This window comes from Arachis ipaensis, chromosome B9 (assembly GCF_059453495.1).
Source record: "Arachis ipaensis isolate K30076 ecotype BB chromosome B9, ASM5945349v1, whole genome shotgun sequence".
Lineage (NCBI taxonomy): Eukaryota > Viridiplantae > Streptophyta > Magnoliopsida > Fabales > Fabaceae > Arachis > Arachis ipaensis.
In genome coordinates, this window is record NC_142444.1 from 111,425,444 (window position 1) to 111,451,733 (window position 26,290).

General features: G+C 38.3%; 1 pseudogene; it reads right to left on the reverse strand.

Moving 5' to 3' along the window:
* Nucleotides 1-16,458: 16,458 nt before the first annotated feature.
* On the reverse strand, nucleotides 16,459-20,176 carry LOC148545914 (uncharacterized; annotated as a pseudogene).
* Between the last annotated feature and the right edge of the window lie 6,114 nt (nucleotides 20,177-26,290).

Sequence of the window (26,290 nt, forward strand, 5' to 3'; positions counted from 1 at the left end):
TAGGTTAGGATGTCCACAAGTTCCATTTTGAATACAACAGCGTGAATTTGTGCATGATTTGACTTGTTTGCCGATGTCTAGTCTTGATCTCATTTTGGGACTGGATTGGCTATCCAAGAATCATGTTTTGTTTGATTGTTCTGAAAAGTCAGTACAGTTTATGCTAGAAGGGTCAGAAGCACCGGTTGTGGTGAACAGTTACTATTTGAACTCTATGATAGTAAATTGTTCTGGAATTAAATGTCAGGGTATTATGTTATTAACTGCGGGAGTGTCAGGTGATAATCAGAGATTAGAGCAGATTCTGGTTGTATCTAAATTTCTAGATGTATTTCCACCTAACTGAGAGGTTGAATTCACAATTGAGTTAGTGCCTGGAGCCGGTTCGATTTTGATTACTCCTTACAGGATGTCACCTTTAGAAATGGCTGAACTGAAAGCTCAGCTGGAAGATCTATTGGGTAAGTACTTCATTCGACCAAGTGCTTCTCCGTAGGGAGCGCCAGCGTTACTGGTAAAGAAAAAGGACGGGAGTATGCGCTTGTGCATCAATTATCGGCAATTGAATAAGATCACTGTGAAGAATAAATATCTGCTACATAGAATCGATGACCTAATGGATCAGTTACAGGGTGCCGGTGTGTTTTCTAAGATTGATTTGCGATCTGGGTATCATCAGATAATGGTTAGAGATGAAGATATTCTGAAACTGCTTTTAAGACACGTTACGGTCATTATGAATATGCGGTGATGTCTTTTGGATTGACTAACGCCCAGGCAGTGTTGATGGATTATATGAACAGGATCTTTCGGCCATACCTAGACAAGTTTATCATTGTCTTCATTGATGATATTCTTGTTTACTATAAGACTGAGGAGGAGCATGCTGATCACTTGTGAACTGTGCTGCAAATTCTAAGAGACAGGAAGTTATACGCTAAGTTATCTAAATGTGAGTTCTGGAAGAGTGAAGTGAAGTTTCTTGGTCACGTTGTGAGCAAGCAGGGAATAGCTATGGATCCTGCTAAGGTAAAAGCAGTGATGAAATGGGGGCGACCAACTTCAGTGACATAGATCAGGAGTTTCCTAGGTTTGGCATCGTATTATCGGAGATTCATTAAAGGATTTTCCCAACTCGCCTTACCTTTAACTAAGCTGACTAGGAAGTATACACCTTTTGTCTGGACTTCGGAGTGTGAAGAGAGTTTTCAAGTACTGAAGCAAAGGTTGACCACTGCACCCGTGTTGGTATTGCCTGAGCCAAGTGAACCATTTGAAGTATGCCGTGATGCATCATTAAAGGGTTTGGGGTGCGTTCTAATGCAGCACCAAAATGTTGTAGCATACGCCTCACGGCAATTAACGCCGCATGAGATGAACTATCTGACTCACGACTTAGAACTTGCTGCCGTTGTCTTTGCTCTAAAAATCTAGAGGTATTACCTCTATGGCGTTAAGTTCCACGTTTTCTCAAACCATAAGAGTTTGAAGTATCTCTTTGAGCAGAAAGAGTTGAATATGCATTAGAGGAGGTGGATGGAGCTTCTGAAAGACTATGATTTCGAATTGAATTACCATCTAGGAAAAGCGAATGTTGGGGCAGATGCCCTAAGTCAAAAATCTTTATCTGCAGCTTAGATGATGTTACGGGAAGAAGAGCTATTAAAGGCATTTGAAGGTTTAAACCTGGGAGTTAAGGAAGAATTTGGAATTCTATGTTTGAGTCAGTTGCAAATTTTAAGTAATTTTAAATCAGAACTTCTGAAGGATCATCAAGATGGTGAAGCATTACGTAAGGTACTGCCAGTAATTGAACAGGGAAAATAGTGAAGAATGTCAGAAGATAAGGATGGTTTATGGAGGTTTAAGAACCGGATTGTTGTGCCAGATGTCGGAGATCTGCGACAAAATATCTTGAAGGAAGCTCATAAGAGCGGGTTTTCAATTCATCCAGGAAGCACCAAAATGTATCAAGATCTGAAAGCGATGTTCTGGTGGCAAGGGATGAAGAATGATGTGGCGACGTATGTATCTAAATGTTTAACGAGTCAAAAGGTTAAGATTGAGCATCAAAGACCATAAGGAACCCTTCAGCCTTTAGAGATTTCACAATGGAAATGGGAGAGTATCACAATGGATTTTGTGATAGGTTTGCCTAGAACCCGGTCTGGTGGTGACGCTATCTGGGTGGTTGTGGACCGACTGACAAAATTAGCTCACTTCCTCCCCATTCGAATAAGTTGCACAATGGAAGAATTAGCTCGAATGTACTTCAAAGAGATTGTCAGGTTTCATGGCATGCCTTCTACCATTATATGTGACAGAGATCCTAGTTTCACATCAAGGTTCTGGGAAGCCTTTCAGTGTGCATTTGGGACTCAGTTGAGTTTGAGTACTGTATATCACCCTCATACAGATGGTCGATCAGAGAGAACTATCCAGACCTTGGAGGATATGCTAAGGGCTTGTGTTTTGGACTAGCCGGTAAGCTGGAATCGGTATATGCCATTAGTGCAATTTGCTTATAATAATAGCTACCATGCGAGCATCGGAATGGCTCTATATGAGGCTCTGTACGGCAGGAAATGCCAATCTCTGCTATGTTGGTATGAAACTGGAGAAAAAAGCTTATTAGGGCCTGGGATGATAGCTGAGACTACTGAGCAGATAAAGAAGATTCGTAGTCGATTGCATGTAGCCCAAAGCCATCAGAAGAGCTATGCTGATCAAAGGCGTAAGCCTTTGGAATTTGAAGAAGGAGAGCATGTCTTTCTGAAGGTTACACCAACTACTGGAGTGGGAAGAGCTATGAAGACTAAGAAACTGAATCCCGATTATATTGGACCGTTTGAGATCCTGAAAAGAATTGGGCCGGTGGCTTATAGGATTGCCTTACCGCCATATCTTTAGAACTTGCACGACGTGTTTCATGTGTCACATCTTCGGAAGCATACTCCTGACGCAAGTCATATCCTGGAACCGAAACCGATCCAAGTGAGAGAAGATCTAACACTTCCGGTAATTCTGGTGAGAATTGATAACACCAGCGTTAAATGATTACATGGGAAGGAAGTATCACTTGTAAAGGTAGCTTGGAGTCGAGCTGGTATTGAGGAACACACTTGGGAACTCGAATCAGATATGCAGAAAAACTACCCACATCTCTTTTCAGGTAACTAAATTCAAATTTTGAGGACAAAATTCTTTATTCAGTGGGTAGGGTGTAAACCCTGTTAAATTAGTAGATAATTAGTCAATAAATTAGTTTTTAATAAGGAAGATTAGAAATGTGAATATTATAACAAATTAGGATAGAGCTCATCAAAACAAAAATTTTGACATTAATTTCGAAGAAATCGGTCCAAGATTGGACCGAACAGGCCGAACCAGTTGAACCGAGATTGAATCGGGCCTGTGGGCCCAAACCAGCCCAAAAGAACATTAAATTCTTCCCAAATACACATTCCAAGGAGCAGAGGGAAGGGGAGAACGAGAAAACGTTTCCGACCCTTACGGCAACCTTCAACTCGCTGTAACTTTTCCGTCCGAGCTCCGATCGCCGTACCATTTGCGGTCACGCGTCCACTGTATTGAGCTCTACATTTCTACGGGAACAATTTTATTGGTAACTTGTTTAATCACTCTCATCTTCCTCTTCCCCCAAATTTTCGAAAATTGAGTAGAAATGTTGAATTTCTTTGATTTCTGATGTTTTAGGATCCAATTAGCTTGAGGAAAACGTTAATTCTTACTTATGTGAAGCTTGGGTAAGGTGAGGATACCACAAATTCGATTTGAGTTACTGAATTTATGTTTTGGATATTAAAGTGGGTATATATGTGTTATAAATGTGTATTTGGTTGTGAATAAATAATTGGAGCTTGAAATTATGAATATTGGAACTTCGAGGAAGCTGAGCTTAGAGTGTATTGAGCTTTTGAGGGGATGTCTTGGCTTTAATTAAATTGCTTTGGTCGCTACATGGAAATCGACCAAGGTATAGTTTAGGTTTCTTGCATTTAATATATAATGTTCTGTCAAAACTTAGGCTAGATGACCATAAGATAAGTTGAAACATATGTGTATATTGTGGTTTAGTATCATGTTGTTACATATGGATTGGTATGGTGCTGATTAGTTGAAGGATTGGTAAATTGTTAATTATTGATTTCAGGATATAATTATGTGATTTGTAAGCTATGGTTTGATTGTGAAATTTGGCACGTATATATAATTATTGTTGGAGGATTTGGCTTGTATATACATGTTTATTGTTGGAGTGGAGAATGATTTTATGGTGGTTGTTGTGTTGAGGGAGAAGAGCATTTTGGTGCTTGTAAGTGTAGGAGGTTGTTTTGGAATAATGGGAAACGTTTGAATGAAAAAGAGGTTTTGGCAAGTTTACCAAACTTTGGTTTTGGGCCGAAATTCGGCGGGTTATAACTTGGCTTCTGGAACCCCAAATTGATTTCAACTTATTTTAAATGAAAATTGGATTCGTGAAGTTTATGCCGTTCGAAGAACGGAAGAAAAAAGATTTAAAATGATTGACTTTTGCCCGTTGGAAGTTTTGGTGTTAAATCTGTGAATTCTGTAGTTGAACACTCCATGGTATGCAGCTTTCTGGTTAATCTCTTTTTTGAAGAACGTACATCCATGCGTACGCGTGGCCCACGCGTACGCGTGGCATGAAATTTTGGCAATGCATACGTGACTGGTCCCATGCGCACGCGTAAGGGGTTAGCAAGCATGTCCACGCATATGCATGACAAAAGGATGCATGCGCGAGCTGCAGTTTCACACTCCCACGTGCGCGCGTGAGTCACGTGAACGCGTGGCTCCTATTCCAGCAAACATGATTTTTGGAGTTTTAAAACCTATTTTAAACTTCTAAACCTCTATTTTCATTCCTTTAGTCATAAATAGTAGTATTAAACGTGATAATCCGATGAAGTTAGGGGATGGGGATAACTTGAAGGTGAAGTAAAGCTGAAAAGTGATGAATTGATTATGAAATGTTACGGATGATCATATATGATACTTGGCTGGATTATTGAAATGAATGATTATGTGTGGTACTTGGCTTGAATGATTAAATGATCTGAGATACGAGATTCCCTGGATAAAGTACCATGGCTTGCCACCACGTGTACTAGGTTGAAAACTCGATACTCTGTTGACCCTACGACGTAAGGGTGACCGGACACTTATAAATTCCCGGGAATGTTAACCCCCATTGAGCAATGTTGATTATTTGAGAAAAAGCTATGCATAGACTCTTGGGGATGCACGTCGAGGGACAATCTAAGGTTTTTCGGACTTGTCGGGTTGGCTGGATAACCGACAGATGAGCCTCATCAGCCATAAGACAGGCTTGCATCATATGCATACTACTTGAATTACTTGTTAGTGCATTAACTGGGTGTGCCTAAGTGTACTTGCCATGCTAAATGCATATTTGTTATCCGCAGTATTTGTAACCTTCTTGTGCTTGCCTCTATTTATTTATTTGTCTGTGAAACGCTAACAGAGATGGAGGTATGGAGGAATGGCAGTACGGGACTTAGATTTAAGACTAAGTTAAGTTAAGTTTAGATACTCTTAGTAAACCACCTTTTATGGCTTCTGTTTAATACTTTAAGCCCTATAATCTGAGTGTCGGCATTCTAGGATTGCCTTTGGCATTTCCAGGACCTTATATATTATGGAGTAATACCCAAAATAGGTCCCCAAGGAATTCACGTTTAGACAAATTTGTCCCCAACGAAATTTAATTAAAATTTTGTCCTTGACCTTCTTAGCTACACACCAGATATATCCCTACACCAGGTTCTGCTGGTCAAGTCTAAGGTTGACGTCCTACGTGGAGGTAACCTGGCTGACGTGTCGGGTTAAGAATGACGCGTCACGTGGAGGACAGTTTGGTCCCTGTGCTTGCAGGGCAAAACGACGTCGTGTTGGGGCACAGGAGAACGACGTCGTTTTTTAGGGGACAAATAGGTCCCCGCGATGGAAGGTAGTGGAACCAAACGACACCGTTTTATTTGGGGGGCCAATTTAAAATTAGGTTGTGTAGTTGATGATGGTTGCTAGAATTGATGATGGCTAGTGGAGGGACGACGTCAACTGAAAGTCGGAGACAATGTGGAAGAAGCATTACTGGCGAGTTGAGTGCTGATAGTGGGATGATTGGAATCGGGAGTGGTCGACTGAGAAAAGGAGAACATCCCAAGTGCTTCTGTAGGACATTAGCTGTAATATGCAGGTCGCGCACGGCAAAAAATCCGAATAGGTTGTTCTTTGGTTGTCCCTATTTCAAGGTATTGGAGAGTTTTTTTGTTGCGTCATGTGTGATAATTGCCATGGCTCTGTAAAATTATTTGCCGTGTTATTGTTGTGATTGCAGGAGAAGCAAGGTTATTGTGAATTTTTTGCATGGTTTGATGAGATTTTTGGGTATGCGATGGAGGATGTAGTCGAAGGGCATAAATTGGCTTCTGTGGACACTGGTGCGGGTGATAAAGGTGTTGTAAGGTTGAATGATGGCTTGGAAGACAGAGTGAAGTAATTGGAGGATTTGTTGTGGAAGAAAGATGTGGCTAACCAATTTGTGAAGAAGCATAATGTGTTTGACTTTCTTAGTGGTGTAATATGTGGTGCATTGGTAGGTGTGGTTGTGTTTTGTATATTTGTGGTGGCTGTTTAGGCAAACTGGATTCTATGTTAATAATCAAGTTATTGTATTGAAATGTGTATTCATGGTTAGATGGATATTAGATGGACATGCATTATATTGATTAACTCAATTGTAGTCAAATAGGATAATAGAAATACATTGCTTTTGGGTTGTTGCAGCCATATTTCAAATGGGTGAAGTAACTGATATTCAAAACATTGTAAGTACACAACTAATTTGATTCAGTAGCAATATAACTCAAATGAACCAAAACAAAGATCTGTTTCCTTCAACATACACCAAAAGCAAACCAAACTAAACAAAAGGTCTGCTGTATTAAACACAGAGAATACCAAAACAAAACAAACCAAGCAAAGAGGTTCTATTTCCTCAAACATAACAAAATATGGTGTTTATAATAAGAGAACACCAAAATAAAACAAACCAAGCAAAGAGGTTCTATTTCCTCAAACATAACAAAATATGGTGTTTATAATAAGTTGCCCATTGATTCTTAAAAGGGTCATTTCTTCTTAGATTGGTTCAATCCTGGTGTTGGGATGAATTTAAACATTTCAGATGCTGTCTGACTGGTGGTAGCTGCAGTCATATCTGCACGGACACTCTCCTGTACCTGGGGCCTCTTAATTGTTTGCTTTGGACGTCTGAACGGTTGCTGAGCCTGGAATTTACAAGATTGTTATGAGTATATTTCTTACAACTTTCAACATACACATTAATTTAATTACAAGTAGTATACCTTAAGTTTGCTTGAGATATTAGTTGTGGCTCGTGAGAGAGGATTTTCAGTTTGAGTCTCATGAGAGGCAGGATTAGGAATTTGCATGCTACCTTCCACAGATCCTTCATTCTGTATAACCAATTATAAGGCAGTTAGGTACCCAAGAAATAACTTATAAGACAATTAAGTCCCTATAGAATAACATTTATGGTGGAGATAGGTCCCTGATGTTAGGATTTTTACCAGTAAAGAATGTCATAAAAACAGTCGCGTTGTAGATATAGTCTCTAAACCGACAAAAATCCCTTTGTACAAACGTTTTGGTTGTCACAAGTAACAAACCCCTTTGAAATTGATAACCGAGTATTCAAACCTCGGGTCGTCTTCTCAAGAAATTGCAGGGAGGTATGTTCTTATTATTGGTTATGAAGATTGTAAATTGGGGGTTTCGGAAGTAAGGAAGCAGTATATTGCACAAAAAGAATAAAATAAAATAATATTAAAAAATAAACTCTTGGCAAGGTATGAAGACTGGAGGTCCTATCCCAGTTATCCTTATCAATTGTAATGAGAATTGGATTTTTCTCCCACTTTATTAACCTCTAACTATGAAGGTAAGTTTAAGTGGATGAATTAATTCTTGAAGAATTTCAATTCTCAATCAACAATGAGTTTGATAACTCAAGAGTCACCAATTATTTAACCAAAGCCAAAAGGGGGGAAATTCTACTAGAATGAAAATAATTTGGATAAACACAGGGCATTAATAAATTAAAGATAACAATCATAAGTCTGAAATACTTCGAATTATATTAAATAAAATGTTCAAATCATAACATGGGAATTCATAAATTAAATTGGAAAAATAAATAAAAATAAAGAACCTGGGATTGAGAGTCACTCCTAAACTAAGAGAAATCCTAAATCCTAATCCTAAGAGAGAGGAGAGAACCTCTCTCTCTAAAAACTACATCTACTCCTAAAATTGTGAATATGAGAGCCTCCTCATGAATGGATGCAGTCCCCCACTTTATAGCCTCTAATCTGTGTTTTCTGGGCCGCAAACTGGGTTAGAAACAGTCCAGAATTCGCTGGTTTCGAATTTTGCCACGCTGGATTTCTGTCACTGCGACGCAGCCGCATAGATCACGCGGTCGCGTCACCTAGCGTCAGGGGAACTATAACATATTATATATCAAATCGAAGCCCCGGACGTTAGCTTTCCAACGCAACTAGAAACGCGTCGTTTGGACCTCTGTAGCTAAAGTTATAGCCATTTGAGTGCGAAGAGGTCAGGCTGGACAGCTTAGCAATTTCTCCAACTTCTTGTATTCTTTCCACTTTTGCATGCTTTCTTCTCATCCTCCAAGCCATTCCTGCCTTATAATATCTGAAAACACTTAGCACACATATCAAGGCATCTAATGGTAATAAGAGAGGATTAATAATAAGCAAATATAAGATCAAAGAAGCATGTTTTCAATCAAAACACATAATTAGGAAGGAAATATAAAACCATGCAAATAGTATGAATAAGTGGGTAAAGAGTAGATAAAAACCACTCAATTGAGTACAAGATAAACCATAAAATAGTGGTTTATCAACCTCCCCACACTTAAACACTAGCATGTCCTCATGCTTAGCTCAAGAGAAGCTATAAAGATGAAGAGGAATGGTATGAAATGCAACCTATGAATGCAACTACATGCTAAATGCTTTGACTTAATTGGTTAAGAGTAAATAAGTTCTCCAAGACAAATACAAACCAATTTCCACTAATTCAAATCATACAATAAAAAGCAAGTGAACTTGTAAGAAGACAGCTCATGAAAGCAGGGAACATAGAATTTAAGCGTTGAACCCTCACTGGAAGTGTATATCACTCTAATCTCTCAAGTGTATAGGGTTATTCACTCTACTCTTCTCTAGTCATGCTTTCTAAACCTTGTTCTTCATCTAACCAATCAACAAAAATTTAATGTACCAATGCAAACATCATGAGGTCTTTTCAAGGTTATAATGGGGCTGAGGTAAAGGTAAGGATATATGTATGGCCAAGTGAGCTATAATATGAATCTTCAATTAACCTAAGCTCTCACCTAATATACATATACTCTATATACTTTTAAATTCATGCCTAGCTACCCATAATTCCCACTTTTGTATAATTCACATACTCATGTACCAAATTTTCTTTAATTTTTATCACATGTGCATTGATCTTTTATTAACTTAACATTGGGGTAATTTTGTCCCCTTATTTATTTATTTATATTATATATATTTTTTTCTTCTTTTTTTTTTGTAGAGAAATAAACATAACTTATCAATGCACATGGATTTTTCTATTATTTTTCTATTTTGGTTTTTCATGAGTAGGTTCCCAAATTCCTAATATTCAAATAAATTAGAAACATGTTACATTCCCTTATCAACCCATGTTCCCAAAATTTCCCCACACTTATTTGCTACACAATCTCTATTTTAAGCTAACCAAAGATTCAATTGGGATAATTAATTTGTTTTCCGCTTAAGGCTAGTGATGTGGTTATAGAACAGAAGGGGATTAAAAGCTCAATGGGGCTAACAAGGGTGATGTAAAAGGTAGGCTAATTTTGGGATAAGTAAGCTAAAATCAAACAATGGCCTCAATCATATGCAAGCATGTAAACACACTAAATATTGGACATATAGAATGGAACAAAAAAATAGATTACAATCATAGAGAAGGAAACACACAAGAATAAGATATTTATGGTTAAATAATGTAACCATATAAATAAGCTCAAATCTCGCAAGTTGTGTGTTCTTTGGCTCAAAAACCATGTTCCAAATACAACTTCAAACAAGTTCTAACATAAAAAATTTTCAATTTAAATTAGTAAAATTTTTCAAAGATAGGGTCTTAAAAGAATTTTATTACTTTAACCAAGTAGTAACTAAATGCACAAAATCAAATAAACATGCAATCAAATATGCAGATGCAACAATGAACAAATTAACATTGGTGTTAAAATAGGAAATAACTAACCCATGGAGATCGGTATCAACCTCCCCACACTTAAAGATTGCACCGTCCTCGGTGCATGCTGAGATTTGTAGGTGGATGGGTTGTTTCGACTATTGCTTTTCTCTAAGGATTGTGCAGATGGACTTGTTTGTCTCCCTATGTAAACGTTTTCCGCTTCCCTTCTGGGTGGCCATCCTGAAAGAAGAGGGAAAAGAAAAAGTAACCCAAAAATAAAGATAGAGAATAAATTAGGTATGGGTGGGTTAATGCCAAAATGATAAGGGTCTCATTTACATGGAAGCTTTAACATGTAAGTGAGAAAACAATAGAAGCCATGGCATACCAGTGGTGCAAAATTTGCAAACATGGGGAAAAAGGTGGGTAATGAAAGACAATGTAAATTCATGTCAATGCAAAAGAAATATCAGTAATATAAAAATTAGCATTGATTTAAATAATATTACCCAATCAGAATGAAACAAGTCATGAAGCACCAAGAAAATACCAGAAAAGATGTAACAGTTGAATAAGAATATTTGAACACCAATAATAAATTTAGAAAAAATAAAAATATGCAATGAATGAGAATATGCAATTAAATAAAATAAAATGAAAGTGAAAAAGAATGAGAAGTAGAAAAAGAAAGTGAGAAAGGAGAGAGAAGAGAGAATTTAGGATTAGAAAAGAAAAGATAAGAAAATTGGCACTAATCTGGATAGGTTGTGCGACGCTGGCGACGCGATCGCGTGGGTGACGCGGTCGCGTGGTGCGCGATAAGGTTGGGTGACGCGGACGTGTGGGACACGCGATCGCGTGACTCGATTTGTGCTAGTGGCGCGAGTGCAGCCTCGTGGTCGCACAACTCTCTGTTCAAAACTCAGTATTGACAAAATGCAGGGTGACGCGGTCGCGTGGTCGACGCGATCGCGCGGGTGGCCTTATTTCCAATATGACGCGGACGCGTGGGTGACGCGTTCGCGTGGGGTGATTTGTGCCATTGGCACGCCTTCAGCGCTGCTCCTACGTAACTTTTTGTTCAATTTATTATTCTCTCATCTCCTTGCGACGCGGACGCATCGCTGATGCGGTCGCGTCGCGTGCTCGCTTTTTTTTTAGTCTGAAAAGAAAATACAGAATGCAGTGTTAATATGGATGTGATGCAAAACTCCAGATTCAATAAAATAAAATAAAACTCAAAAACAAATAAAACAAAAAAAATGAAAAAGGAACGATTATACCATGGTGGGTTGTCTCCCACCTAGCACTTTTAGTTAAAGTCCTTAAGTTGGACATTTGATAAGCTTCCTGTTATGGTGGCTTATGCTTGAACTCATCCAGGAATCTCCACCAGTGTTTGTGTTTTCAGTAACCTCCGGGGTCCCAAACTAGGCGCAAAAAGCCTTCAAGTAAGTTAAAGCATGTGACAAGGCCCCAAGAGTGCTGATTTCTAGATTGGATTCCGGGGTCCCAGACCTTGCCTTTGCACCCATCTTCTTGTTGATCATCATCATTTTTCCACTTGGGTGGTGAACAGTCGGAATTCTCACTGAGATATCCAAACAGCTTCTTAGACTCATTCATTTGAGCTTTATACCAACCTTTGCGTTTAAACTTAAAGCTTCCAACCATAATGAACCTTGCAGGACAATTCTTACTACTGGCCATCTTCCTCTTACTCTTAATGCCACAAAGAGCTCTAAGTTGACCATCCGTCTCCAGTAGCCCATATTCAAGTGGGATTAAAAAGCTATGGGATATGAATTTTACCCACTTGAATGTTGTGAAGGATGATGGCAACTTAGGGGGAGGTGTTTTTAATGAAATTGCAAGCTCCACTCTCTTGTGCTCTTCTTTGATAATTACCACCTCTTTGCAAGCTTCTTCAATTTCAACCTCTTCTTCTTGGCAGATCTCTTCCAATTTAATCTCCTCTTCATTGCTTTCCAAGGGCATGGGAGGTTGTGCTTCTTCTTCTTGAATCTCCATCTCTTGATCAACCTCTTCCAAGTCTTCAACTGTGATATGCCTTGGAGGTTGTACACCCTCCTTAGCATCATTTTCAAACGTCTTGGAAGGGGGTTCTATGACTGGACTTTCCCATGGAGGTTCTGCATCTCCTAAGTCTTCAACCACTTCTTCTTCTTCTTAAACAATGACAGCGTCTTCTACTTGTTCTAGTACAAATTCATTCTCTGTCTTGTCCACTGGGGTTTCTTGTATCTCCTTCATGCTACGCTCTTCACTAGACTGTCCACATGGAGCTGTGGCTGATCCTTGTATATTTGAGTGCCTAGAAGCCCATTGAATTAATGCTTGCTCCAGTTGTTGAGTGGTTGCCTGAAATCGATCCACTGTTTCCTTAAAACGATCCTTTGTCTCTTGATGCACTCGGTTATCATAGGTAGGATCATAGTGCTCTTGGATTGATGGATATGGAGATGGCAGATATTGAGGTGGTGGTGGGATGGGGAGATCATTCTGTGATTGAAAAGGAAGTGCACTAGAGCTTGAGGGTTGATTGTTAAAGGTATTTGGTGGTCTGATTTGGGCGGCGAGAGCTCGTATAGTAGAGTTTAGATCGGTAAGTGCTCTCTCCATGGAGGTTTGGGGTGGATCTATGTATGGTTCATTTGGTTCATAAGGTGGTTGGTATGGTGGATGTGGGTTAGGGTCATATGGAGGTGAATGGCGGAAAGGGGCTTGTGAGTTTGGTGGTCCAAAGTTATGTTGAGGAAAGGGTTTATAGGCATATGGTGGTGGTTGTTGATAGTCCATTGGAGGTGGTTGTTGCCATGAGGGTTGATCAAATCCTTGTGGCTCCTCCCATCTTTGATTGTTCCAACTTTGATGCCTGTTCTCATTGTAATTTCTTCTTCCTGCAACATAATTGTAACCAGACTCATAGCCAAAGGGGTGAGAGTTCATAGTAGCAAATAAAAATTAAAAACAAAAATAAAAACAAATTTAAATTAAAAGGTTATTTAAATTTTGAATTTGAAAATTAAATTTTGAAATTTGAAATTTAAAATTTTAAAATTTAAATTTTGAAATTTGAATTTTAAATTTTTGAAATTTGAATTTTTGAAATTTGAAATTTGAAATTTGAAATTTGAAAATTTTTAAATTTAAATTTTGAAAAATTTTAAATTTGAATTTTGAAATTTGATTTTCGAAATAAGATAAGATAAGATAAAAATTTAAAAAAATAAAAATCGGAAAATATTTTTTTTTCGAAAAAAAATTAATAAAAAATATTTTTGAATTTAATGAGGAGAGAGAAAAACAATAAAATGACACCAAATTTCAAATTTTTAGATCAAAACGAAGAAAACAACTAAGAACAGCTTGAAGGTCAAGATGAACGCGAAGAATAACTTGAAGATCAAGATGAACACTAAGAACAAATTTTTGAAAATTTTTTTAATAACTAAATAAAAATCAATAACCTCTTGATTTATGAAAAAACAAAAATAAAAACAAAAATAGAAACAAGTAAACAAGTAAAAAGCAAATATTTACAATAACCAATAATAAGGCACACGTTTGCAATTCCCCGGCAACGGCGCCATTTTGACATTAGGATTTTTGCCAGTAAAGAATGTCATAAAAATAGTCACGTTGTAGATATAGTCTCTAAACCGACAAAAATCCCTTCGTACAAATGTTTTGGTTGTCACAAGTAACAAACCCCTTTGAAATTGATAACCGAGTATTCAAACCTCGGGTCGTCTTCTCAAGGAATTGCAGGGAGGTATGTTCTTATTATTGGTTATGAAGATTGTAAATTGGGGGTTTTGGAAGTAAGGAAGCAGTATATTGCACAAAAAGAATAAAATAAAATAATAATAAAAAATAAACTCTTGGCAAGGTATGAAGACTGGAGGTCCTATCCCAGTTATCCTTATCAATTGTAATGAAAATTGGATTTTTCTCCCACTTTATTAACCTCTAACTATGAAGGTAAGTTTAAGTGGATGAATTAATTCTTGAAGAATTTCAATTCTCAATCAACAATGAGTTTGATAACTCAAGAGTCACCAATTATTTAACCAAAGCCAAAAGGGGGGAAATTCTACTAGAATGAAAATAATTTGGATAAACATAGGGCATTAATAAATTAAAGAGAACAATCATAAGTCTGAAATACTTCGAATTATATTAAATAAAATGTTCAAATCATAACATGGGAATTCATAAATTAAATTGGAAAAATAAATAAAAATAAAGAACCTGGGATTGAGAGTCACTCCTAAAACTAAGAGAAATCCTAAATCCTAATCCTAAGAGAGAGAGAGGTTCTCTCCTAAAATTGTGAATATGAGAGCCTCCTCATGAATGGATGCAGTCCCTCACTTTATAGCCTCTAATCTGTGTTTTTTGGGCCGCAAACTGGGTCAGAAACAGTCCAGAATTCGCTGGTTTCGAATTTTGCCACGCTGGATTTCCGTCACTGCGACGCGGCCGCATGGATCACGCGGTCGCGTCACCTAGCATCAGGGGAACAATAACATATTATATATCAAATGGAAGCCCTGGACGTTAGCTTTCCAACGCAACTAGAACCGCGTCGTTTGAACCTCTGTAGCTAAAGTTATAGCTGTTTGAGTGCGAAGAGGTCAGGCTGGACAGCTTAGCAATTTCTCCAACTTCTTATATTCCTTCCACTTTTGCATGCTTTCTTCTCATCCTCCAAGCCATTCCTGTCTTATAATATCTGAAAACACTTAACACACATATCAAGGCATCTAATGGTAATAAGAGAGGATTAATAATAAGCAAATATAAGATCAAAGAAGCATGTTTTCAATCAAAACACATAATTAGGAAGGAAATATAAAACCATGCAAATAGTATGAATAAGTGGGTAAAGAGTAGATAAAAGCCACTCAGTTGAGTACAAGATAAACCATAAAATAGTAGTTTATCAGTCCCCGTGTACAGGGGCAATAGTCAACTCCACAATATAATGCAAACTAAGACTCTGCAAGTGAAAACTAATGCAATAGATGTTACCTGAGATAACGGGATGATTGAGAAACAACCATCTCACACTGTGGCTGGGCCTACTTCTTCTTTCCTTTGGCCTTTGAAGATGATCCTTGCTGAGGTGCCGCTTTGCAAGTTTTGGAATTGTGACTAATATCTCCAAATTTGGAACATGTAACTCTGAAGGTCTTCTTGGCCTTTGTCCCATCAGGGCCGTCCTCCACTGCATCAGGTCTTCTTTGCTTCACAGGACGCCCAATTGGTCTCTTAATTTTGGGGGGTAAGGAACTAACTACTCCAGATTTATCCCAATATTCCTCACTGTTGACAGGGCTTATGGAGTAAGCATAGGTAGCCCTGAATGCATCCATCTTCAGCCATTGATGGACATATCCCTCTAGTCTATCTCCTCTTTTGCCAATTGCAGCCATTGCATGCACACAAGGGATGCCTAGTGTCTCACGTAAATTGGAGTTGTGATTAATATATGATGAATATATCAGAATGTTAAACTCAACAGCATGTTAAGCACACCATAGAAAATAACCTTTAAGATTCAAACCCAGAAAAATTCCAATGGAGCACTATACAAGAAATTAATACAAGTAAAATGTAACAATTACCTCTAAGTTTCCACATGTTACAAGAACATGTACTGTTTCGTAGATCCACCCCCACTTTCTTCATGTGATACTGCACCTCAAAAATTTGTCTTGCATCATCACCAGTCCATTGAGCAGTCCAGTATTTGCATTCTTTCATGATGTCATCAGTCCTCTTTTGTTGCACTGGTGCCACTATGCCTGTGTAGGTGCTCAAAACTCTCTTAAGCTGGGCCATCCTCCTCATGATGTAGCATCTCAATTCTTCCAGCATTGTTAAAATGGGTTTTCCTCTGTAGTGTACTATCTTGGCATTCCACACTTCTGTCATGTTATTGGTGATGTTATCTAGTTTCGGCCAGTGACTAAAATGTGATTTTGTCCAGCATCTAGGGTCGAATTTTGCAAGGTAAGCCCATGCATCCTTGTTTACCTTCTTTAGTCAATTCATGTGCTCTCTGAACTCTGCATTCGTACTGTTTTTAGCACAAGTCCAGACGACATTCTTCAATTGCTTGCTCTTATACTTATTGGTGAAATTCTTCCATATATATCTAACACAGTTCCTGTGATGGGCATTCGGCATAACCTCCTTCATCGCCAGCATCAGACCCTATACAAAATTGAAGTGTGGTATAACTAAATTAATCATTGTTGCAAAATTAAGAGTAAATTTAATATAACAGTAACAAAAAATTTGCCAAAGGTAGCATTTACCTTTTGCTGATCACTAATGAAGTTCCACCCTTCAACTGCAGCAGGGCCTAAGTCATTTTGCAACAAGTCTAAAAACCATATCCAGCTTTCTTTAGTCTCACTAGCAACCACTGCGTATGCAATCACGTAAAAGTGATTGTTGGCATCTTGTGCTACCACCGCAGCAGTTGTTCTCCGTAATAACCCTTCAGGAAGCACCCGTCTAACCCTATCAACGGTCGACAACCAGCCCTAAACCCCTTTTTACACGCATCCAAGCACACATACAACTTGTCAAACAGTGGAGGGGACTGGGGAATTGGCTCCACTGCTAACAGAGCAGTTGAACCATGATTGCTTCTGTGTAGTTCTTGTAGGTAATCTCTAAGCTTTCCATATTGAGCCTTCTCATTACCAACATACTTCTCTCTTGCTATCTTCAAACCTCTGTACAACATCTTATCAGTAATAATCACATTATAATCAATTTTTATATGATCCCAAGCCTCTGTTGCTTCCAAACTCTCTACCATAATTATGCACAGGATTAAAGGTCTTAATCTGGTAGCCCCCGGACCTAGAGTTCCTAGTACAATAAATAATCCAAGGACAGTCATTCTTCTCATGTTGTGCTTTATCACCTACTGCCTCAGACCCTGGCTTGCTAGCATTTTGATCAGGGTTAGCTTCAGTAGAATTGGCTACAGCTGGAATGTCACCAGCTGCATTCTCCTCTTTGCCTCCGTTTGATCCATCCTCTTTTGCCTTGGCTTCTCTCTTAGCTCTTAGTCTTGCTTTGGCCTTATCCTTCTGTATCTCATTTCCAGCCATAAATCCTCCATGAATACATGCTGCTCTCACCCGCCTCTTATCATTCTTCGTGTAAAATATTCTTCTGCCTTCAGCTATAGTATAGTCCTTTAGAGCCTTTTTGAACTAGTCTAAAGTCTCAAATTCTATCCTCAATTGAAATTAAACTTCTCCAAAATCTGCATTTGGATCATATTGAGGCCAATTAAATCCTTCACCCCCATCATCACTTGAGTCTGGAGGAGTCAAGAAGGCTTCTGACTCATACTCAAAATCAATATCTGACTCATTGAAAGAGCGGAAGATTGATGGTTTAGAAGTTATAATAAACTCTCGTTGTAAGTATAGTTACTAAACCAAGCAATCAACCGTTCTTACAAACGTTTTTGGGTATCACAAGTAACAAACCCCTTTTAAAATTGTTAACCGAGTATTCAAACCTTGGGTTGTCTTCTCAAGGAACTGCAAGGAAGTATGTTCTTATTATTGGCTATAATGGTTGTAATCGAGGTTTAGAAGGTGAGAAGCAAGTGATTTAAATGACAAGTAAAGTAGATGGTAATTAAAATAAATAAATACTGCAAGGTAAACTTTTGGCAAGGTGAAAGGAATTGGAAGTCCAACTTGGTTATCTCTCTCAACAATAATGAAAGTTGAATCTAAATTCTACTTAGTTAACCTTTATTAAAGTAAAGGAAAGTCAAGGGACTAATTAGTTTGACCTTCGAATCCTATTTATTTCCTAAGAAAAAGTTGGGATTATTGAAGTTCAGTTCAATTAGCAAGATAACGATTAATTATGTTGAGTTTGATAACTGTTGAGTTTCTGATTTCTTAACCAAGACCAAAAAGGGGAAAAGTAAATTGCTGGAATAGAATATCTTCAGATTGGAAACAATAGTAACACAAATTAAAGAGAAAGCAATCAATAACTGAAATACCTCAAATATCATTAATTCAAATAACAATCTGTAACATGGAATAATTCATAAATTAAATTATAAAAGTAAATAATCAACTCAAGTGCTAGAATAAATAAATAAAAGTGAAAAGGGAAGCTTAAAACAAAGAAACATAAAACCTGGATCGAGAGTCACTCTTAAAAACTAAGAGAAGTGCTAAATCCTAATCCTAAGAGAGAGAGGAGAGAACCTCTCTCCAACTAAATCTAAATCATGGAAAGTAGTAAAAAATGCGAGCTCCTCTTGAATGGATGCATTTCCCCACTTTATAACCTCTAATTTGTGTGTTATGTACTTGGATCTGGGCCAAAAGGGCTTCAGAAATTGCTGGGGACGTATTCTGTAAATTCTGATATGTGGCCTCTGTCACGTGTCCGCGTGGGTCACGCGGTCGCGTCATCTGGAGCTTTTCCTTGCCACGCAGTCGCGTCAGTCACGTGTCCGCGTCGTATGCGTTCTACTTAAGGCACGCGGTCGCGTCAGTCATGCGGCCGCGTCGCTGCTTCTTCGCTTCTGGCATGCGATCGCGTGGATACCAGTTTCTGCAAAACTCCGTTTCGCACTTTCCTTCCATTTTTGTACGTTTCCTTTTCCATCCTTTAAGTCATTCTGCCTTAGAAATCCGAAACTACTCAACACACTAATCATGGCATCGAATGGAAGTAAAGGTAATTAAAATAATTAATTTTAAAGCTTAGGAAACATGTTTTTCACATACATCACATAATAAGGAAGGGAAAGTAAAACCATGCAATTAATATGAATAAGTGGGTGAAGGATTGAGTAAATCACTCAAACTAAGCACAAAATAACTCATGAAATATGGGTTTATCACTCATCCCTTGGCTCCACTCCAATCTCCTCTGCAAAGGTTGAAGGTTTCCTAGGCTCAGTCCCATTAACCTCATGAGGTCCATTATTGTCATTTGGGCTTGGTTCAACACTGTTAGGCCCAACTGTCCTTTGCCCACCATCACCCTTCTTCCTCACTTTAGGCCCACTTCCACCACTTACAGCACATCCATCTTTCTTATACCCTACTTTTTTACCTTGGGTCTTAGCCTTGGAACCTCTGGTAACATTGACATTTGGCTTTGAAGCTTTCATTGTAGTTTTTTTCTTTTCCTTATCACATTTTCTCCCTTTCGTTCCGCTATTTTTTTTTGAACACTCCTCATCTTCATTTGAATAAGAAAATCTATAACCTGAGGGTGGGGGCTTATATGGCTCATCTTCTGTAGATTCATAGCCATCATCATCACTAGAACTACTCCTAATGTCTACATCATTGTCCAACCCAGCATCTTCAACAACTACCTCCGCAGCACCCTCATCAGAATTAGATAATATCTTCTCCACCCCTTCCAGTATTGGATGATCAAAATATATGTAAAATTCATATGTATTCTCATTCTGTATCTTATTCTTATGTAATGCTCTGATTTCTTTATCTCCATGAATCGGGTGTAGACCAGACTCTAGAGTTTCAGATGTGGGATCATACCAGTACATAGCTTTATAATCATGGTATCCTAAGTCCAGAAAAAGTTTCTTCAAGTCAAAGAAACAAATGAGGTCAACATCCATTAGGGAAAACCTTTCCACCTTCCCATTAATGTACACCAAGACACCTTTGTTATCTCGAACAAAGCTTCCACCATGATGAAACACTGGGACCACATCTTCCAACATCTAAATGCCAACAAATAAACAAGTACAATTCATTTTCTATTATATCTAATATCGCTAATCACTACAACTATCCACGACAATGCATGCAACCAAAATCAGAAATTCAAAAACAATCAAGTAAAAAAAATGTTTCACTTACCTTGATCAGTTGAGTCTTGAACCAACTGCCTTCACAACCACTTTCACGATCAATGTCACTAGCGAGTATGAGCAGAGCAATGAGTATGCACAATGTTGATGGAGGTATGCAAGGGTTTTCTTCGTAAAGCCTAGCAGAGCTAATGGGGTATGGAGTAATTTCACAAACAATTGAATATGAAAAGACTTGTATATCAAATTGGCCCCCCAAATAAAACAACGTCGTTTGGTTGCACTGCACTCCATTGCGGGGACCTATTTGTCCCCTAAAAAATGACGTCGTTCTCCTGTGCCCCAACACGACGTCATTTTGTCCTGCAAGCATAGGGACCAAATTGTCCTCCACGTGACACGTCACTCTTAACCCGACACGTCAGCCAGGTTACCTCCACGTAGGATATCAACCTTAGACCTGACCGGCTGAACCTGGTGTGGGGACGTATCTGGTGTGTAGCTAAGAAGTCAGGGATAAAATTTTAACTAAATTTTGTTGGGGACAAATCTGTCTAAACGTGAATTCCTTGGGGACCTATCAATTTCAAGGGGATTGGTTTTCGATTGACAATTCTCCAATTGGAAGTTAACTAGATTGAGCAATTTTTCTTTTCTTTTGTTAATAGTTTTTGTTTTAGTTTATTACTGCTAATTTCTGCAAATTTTAATTTGTTTTCTTTGCTCATTCACTTGTTAGCATACTAACCACCAGCTGTTTGTGATATTGCCTCACTATGGGATTTCCACTATCTTTGGATGAGTATTGTTTGAGACTGGGCACATTGCAAAAAAGAAAGGAGTATCCATCATCTTTTGGTCAATCAAAATCCATGAGAAACTCTCCACCACCACAGAATGATTCATGTTATTATGCTCATGGTGGGTGGGAGTATCAGGAACAGGAAACGGGGTACTTCCCAGAGCCACAAAATGGTCCATGTTTGGGTGATTTTGATCACTACTCAAGTTGTGGCTGGGAAGATCAAAACCAAAGAGATTTCACTTATTCACACCCCATTCATCAAGAGCCATCACCTCTGAATTATCCAACCTCACCTCCTAGTTCTACATATCCAAATTCTTCATCACTTGAGCATTTCTCAGCACAAAATTCCTTCTCAAATTCATACAATTCATTTCACTATCCACAAGACTCATCCCACTTCACACAAGAGTCATACCACTACCAACACTCCAACCAAAGACTCTATCAGCCTACACAAAACACATACTCCCAGCCACCATATCACAGCCAAGATAATCAACCTCATCAACCCAATCCGAACCAACAATTTCAAGATCAATTAAACAGGATAGAAGGAATGATTGCAACTATGGCCAGAGATGTGGCCGATTTGAAAGGCTTTAAGGAAGAAGTGATATCCAACTTACAAAATCAAGGTGCTGCCATTCAAAAGCTAGAAGCACAAATTGGATATCTATCAAAGCAAATCCCTACCCACAATTCTTCTAGTGATACCATGGCAAACCCAAGGGAGGAATCAGAAGAACAAGAAAGGGAGAAAGTCAATCAAGGGAGATCACACTCCAATGACACAGAGAGTTGCAAAGAGGAAGGGTTCATTGAACCACAAATTCAGGAAGATTTTGATGAACAGGATACTCCAACTGTCCAACAACAACCAAGTTCTGAGATCAAGGATGTGAAGGCAGTAGAAACAAGCACCAAAATGAGGATTGTGACCGAGAAACAAAGGACCATATCCATGAAGAAGAGAAGGTCGAAGAACAATCCAACTCCTGAGCCAACAAGCAAGTTCACTCAAGCCAATCACAAGGGAAAGCTTGCTGGAAAGAAGCATTCACAACAAGGGGCACTAACTAGCTCCTTTATCCACTTGAAGTCATTCCTCTTAACAAACTGGAGGAAGAGGAAGAAAGTCAGGAACAGCATGTCAAGCTAATGACAATAAACAAGCGCTTGTTGGGAGGCAACCCAACCAAAGGTAGCTTTTCTTTTCTAGTTAATTCAATAAAAGAGTTAAGTAGATTTATCTGTATTGCAAGGAGCTAAGTTTGGTGTTGCACACCAAAACAATTCAAGGGTGAATGTGAGATTCTAAGTTTGGTGTTCCACCAAAAACTTCATTAAAAGCACATTTCTACCTCAGCATGACTAGTCACTAGCTCCAACCAATCAGGGAAACTACTTAAACAATAGTTTAATTTCTAGTTCATAGTTTCTTTTTCTAGTTCATAGTTATTTTCTTAATAAAAGCACATGAGGTTTTCTGCATATGATCCAAATTGCTGCATATGGCAAGGAACTAAGTTTGGTGTTCACACACCAATCTAAGTTCAGAGGCTTACAAACATACATGCATGCTAACCAATTCTCAAAGTGCTTGGGGAACAAGCAACTTCTAATAGCTTTGCAGGAAGACAATCAATCTCATGGAAGGAATATACATCATCATCAAAGAGAACACCAAGGCTAGGAAGGATGATGAACAACAAAGAAGATGCTAAAAGGTTGTATTGTCACTTAATTGCTTGTACTTTGAATTGCTGATATTAGAAGTTTGCATGCACCCCTGCTTTAAGTTTGAGTCATTGCAGTTTTTGTTTGTCTGTTTGTTTAATGTCCAAATAAGTGATAGTCTAAGTGTCTGGATAAACTTCACTTGCTTAAATGTATGCTTGCCATGCTTGTTCTGTTTCCATAAAATAAAAGAAATGTTTGAACAAAAGTAACTCAATTCCATTTGGTAAGAAATCAAATAAGATTAAGTGGTGGTATGCATGTTTGATTGAATAGTCAGCTCACTAAGAAATAAAGTTAGAATTGTCACTTTTAGTGGAAATTAGGATGCTGTCTGTGGATCTTGATGAATAAATGTCTTTGGCCATGAAAAAGAAAGAAAAAGAAGAAGAAAAAGCCACTGAAAAAGGGCAACCAAAAAGCAAAAAAAATTGAGAAAATAAGCTAGGCACCAATGGTTTGAACTTCCGAGACAAATGCCTGTGGTGTTTATGTATTAAGGATATGCTTGGATGAATAGGTTCTGAGGAGTGTTTCAACACTTGGTAACTTGGGTTAACTAACCCGGGATTATCAACCAAAAGTCCATTATCAAGAGCAACCTAAATACAAAACATTTAGTCACACAAAGAGGTGCTGGGCACCAATGTCTCAAGAAGAAATGTGAACTAAAATGCCTGTAGTGGATATGTGTAGTGCACTGATAAGAAAAAGAAAATGCCAAAGGCTTGTGCAACACATGACACTGAGCAACAAGGAGCAAATAAGCTCAAAGGAAAAGAAAAACAAAGAAAAGAAACTTGCCAAGGATATGTGAATAACAAGAGGCCATAGCAGTGTTTTAGTGGAAACATAAAAAGTGACATTCTTACCTAAGAAACAATAAAGTGATGCTGCAACAACTTTCTGCATGAACACCCCATTAATCAATGTCAATTACTTACTGATATGGCTAATGAATTTACTTTCTGTTTCATTCTTTCTTCTCAATAATTCAGAACTTGCTTGGGGACAAGCAAGTATTAAGTTTGGTGTTGTGATGCCAAGGCATCTTAGGCTAGTTTCACTAGCATTTTTTATGTTATTTTTAGTTGTTTTATGCATTTTCTTGAGCCTTAAGTAATCATTTGGGCCAAATAGTCATGCTTGTCTTAAATCATTCAAACATGAAGATTTTGATGCAAAATCCATGAGTTTTTAGTTATATTCCTTGAAAGCTATGAATGGAAGAATTCTCATGAATTTTTGCAAGACTTTGATGCAATTGTTTGGATGATTTCAGGGAAGAAGAGGCTAGGCAAGGAAGCAACAAAATCAATAAAGGAAGCTTGAATATCACATGTGGAGTTTAAGTTCCAGTTTAAGCCTAAACTGGAGCTTAAACGCCAAAATCATGAAGGATAAGAAATGCTGGGATTGAAGTTTAACCTCCAGTTTGACCTCAAACTGGAGGTTAAACGCCAGAATGAAAAGCCTCACTAAAGAAGCATTCCACGTTTAACCTCCAGTTTGACCTCAAACTGGAGGTTAAACGCCAGAATGATAATGCCACTCAGGGAGGAGTTCCACGTTTAACCTCCAGTTTGACCTCAAACTGGAGGTTAAACGCCAGAACCAGGAAGAGTACCAGGGAGCCATTCCACGTTTAACCTCCAGTTTGACCTCAAACTGAAGGTTAAACGTGTTCGACACCTCCAGGGCTACCATTCTAAGCTTCCACGTTTAACCTCCAGTTTGACCTCAAACTGGAGGTTAAACGTGTTCGACCTCCAGGGCTGCCCTTCCTTTATCCACGTTTAAGCTTCAGTTTAACCTTAAACTGAAGCTTAAACGTGTTATATGGAACAGCTTGACCATGCCTTCTTCAAACATAAATAACTTGAGCTACAAAACTCCAAATGAGGTGATTCAAAATGCATTGGAAAGAAGACATCTAGAGCTTTCCAAGCATATATGACATGCATGGTGGATACTAAAAATTGAGGGAGAAAACAGCCCCGTAATGTGCATAGAAGAGCATAGTACCAACATGCAATCAGGCCAGCTGACCTCTTCACCTTCCATGGAGTATAACTCGAGTTGTAGAGATCCAATTGAAGTGCTTCCAGTTGCGTTAGAAAGCTGACATCCATAGCTTTCCAACGAGGTATAATAGTCTATATTTGGCATCAAATTGGCAAGGTTGACAAGAGAACAAAGTGACGACTCAAGAAAGGGGGTGCAACATTTGAGTGTAGTTTAATGGATCATTATCCTTTTTGGATCAATTATGTCACTCAGCCCTTCAAGCAAGCAAGGCCCATCAACAACACCAAATCAAGGCCACAAGAATCATCTAGAATAGTTTATTTTCATTTGATTGTAATTTGCTTTGAATTTCATTTTCATTTTGTAATTTAGGGAGCCTATTTAAAGGCCTTAGTTTTTGCATTTGAGAGGGGGGATTGAAGGGGAATCCAGCCCCTGATGGGGACCTTAAACCTTTACTTTCACTTTTAGCTAGTTTTCCTTTTCTTTGTAATTGAATTCAGAGCTATGACTCACTAAACCCCCTTTCATTGGGTTAGGGAGCTCTATTGTAATTCAATGAATCAATAATAGTTTATCTTCTTCTTCAATCTTTTCTCTTGAATTTTGTTAGAAAGCTTCTCGATCTAATTCCATTGAGTAGTTGTCTTGGGAAAGAAACTACTCATACTTGGAATCCTTCGGAGCCTTGGGAAAGGAATGGAGGATTCATGCTAGAGAAGCTTTCTCACAGTGGATTGGATTGGGGTTTGGATGGATATTGTGACATGTAATCCTACCAAATTGTGGTTCATGAAATTGTGTGGTATAATCAGTGATCAAGCATCATCTCTTTTTATGAACATTTAAACCAAGGGATTGGGAATTTGTTTGTTTTTAGAGAGCATTGGTGAGCCAAGGAATTGGGATCCAATCATATAAGATTGCCAAGCAAAATTCAATGAATGCATTGGTTGAGGAAGAGATATACATGTTTTGATTCGGAGATTTCAATATCTCCTAAACCCAATGAATTCCCCATTTCTGATTTCCACTTTCTCTTTACATTCTGCAATTCAATTCTTGCAATCATCCCCATTCCCTTTTAATTTCAGTAATTTACATTCTGCTCTTTAATTCATGCAATTTAAGATTCAGCCATTTAATTTTCTTGTCATTTACTTTTCCCGCCAATTTTACATTCCGCAATTCTCATCTCAAATCTTGATTCCGCTCAACTAGAACACACTTCTAATCCGAATTGCTCACTCAACCAATCCTTGTGGGATTCGACCTCACTCTATTGTGAGTTTTTACTTGACGACGATAACCGGTGCACTTGCCGGAAGGAATTTTGCCGATCGTGCAATTTCCTAAATCATAGCATAACACGTTTATGCGCATCACCTATTTGGGGTATTACTCTATGTGATGTGTGTGGCACGGTTACCATACTGAGAACCTCTGGTTCT